Consider the following 877-nt stretch of genomic DNA (forward strand, 5'->3'; position numbering starts at 1 on the left):
AGAGTGGAAATTATCTAAATATAATACTTATGTTTAAGTATCTCAAAAACTTTTAGACACTTCCTATATATGGAAGGAATTTAATGATGGTCACCATAGAATAGAGGAGGCAATACCCTAGCTGGATTCATTATTCCACAAAATAATCTCTCCAGGGTTAGGAATTGGTTCTTTTGTTGAATTTTAGTTGATGGCATCCCACAACTCCAAACAAGATATTGTCAAGGCTATTAGTTACTCTCTATAACCTGAAGGTAAAGCTCTAATGCTAAAGAGAGATATCACTTACTTATGTCATCAAACATCGAGAAATAGAGCCAATGCCCAGCTAGAAGCTTCACCTCTAATATTCATGGAGTTGGAAGGTATTCTGCATGCTACTGGAGGAAAAAATAAATAATCGTTAGCACTCAGCTACAAATGCTGTAACCTAAAGTAGTGACATGCCTACAGAATATTGTTTTGTTTTGTTTTTTTCTGCTTTTTTCTTTTAAAAAACCTTTATTGCATTATGATGAGAAGTTACATGATTTCAATTTATCTGAATTTGTTAACATTTAAAAACATATTTTAATTAAATAGAATTGAATCACATTCTTGTTTCCCTTTTGTACCCCAACTCCTCCCAGAGACCCCCCCTTCAAAACCTACAATATATTTTTTGTCATATTCCTTAAAATTTATGAAATATTATAACAATAAAAATAAGTATTATAAAAGTTGTTTTATATAAAACAACAATCAATTTAACAGTCTTATGTAGATGCTCGTCTACAGCAATAGTGAAAATACATTTTTCGCAATATAAATTTTGAGACAGGGTTTCTCTATGTAGCCTTGGCTGTCCTGGAACTCACTCTGTAGACCAGGCTGGCCT

The 877-nt window shown here is 32.4% G+C and overlaps 1 long non-coding RNA gene across 2 annotated transcripts in view; it reads right to left on the reverse strand.

Annotated features, from left to right (window-relative positions):
- The window catches only part of LOC116102321, a 248994-nt gene that overhangs the window by 235286 nt on the left and 12831 nt on the right, over positions 1 to 877 (reverse strand). For both annotated transcript variants that reach the window (XR_004123077.1, XR_004123078.1), the window contains exon 12: positions 290 to 377. This is a non-coding gene — a long non-coding RNA (uncharacterized LOC116102321). The remainder of the gene's footprint in view (positions 1 to 289; positions 378 to 877) is intronic.

This window comes from Mastomys coucha, unplaced genomic scaffold, assembly GCF_008632895.1.
Source record: "Mastomys coucha isolate ucsf_1 unplaced genomic scaffold, UCSF_Mcou_1 pScaffold21, whole genome shotgun sequence".
Lineage (NCBI taxonomy): Eukaryota > Metazoa > Chordata > Mammalia > Rodentia > Muridae > Mastomys > Mastomys coucha.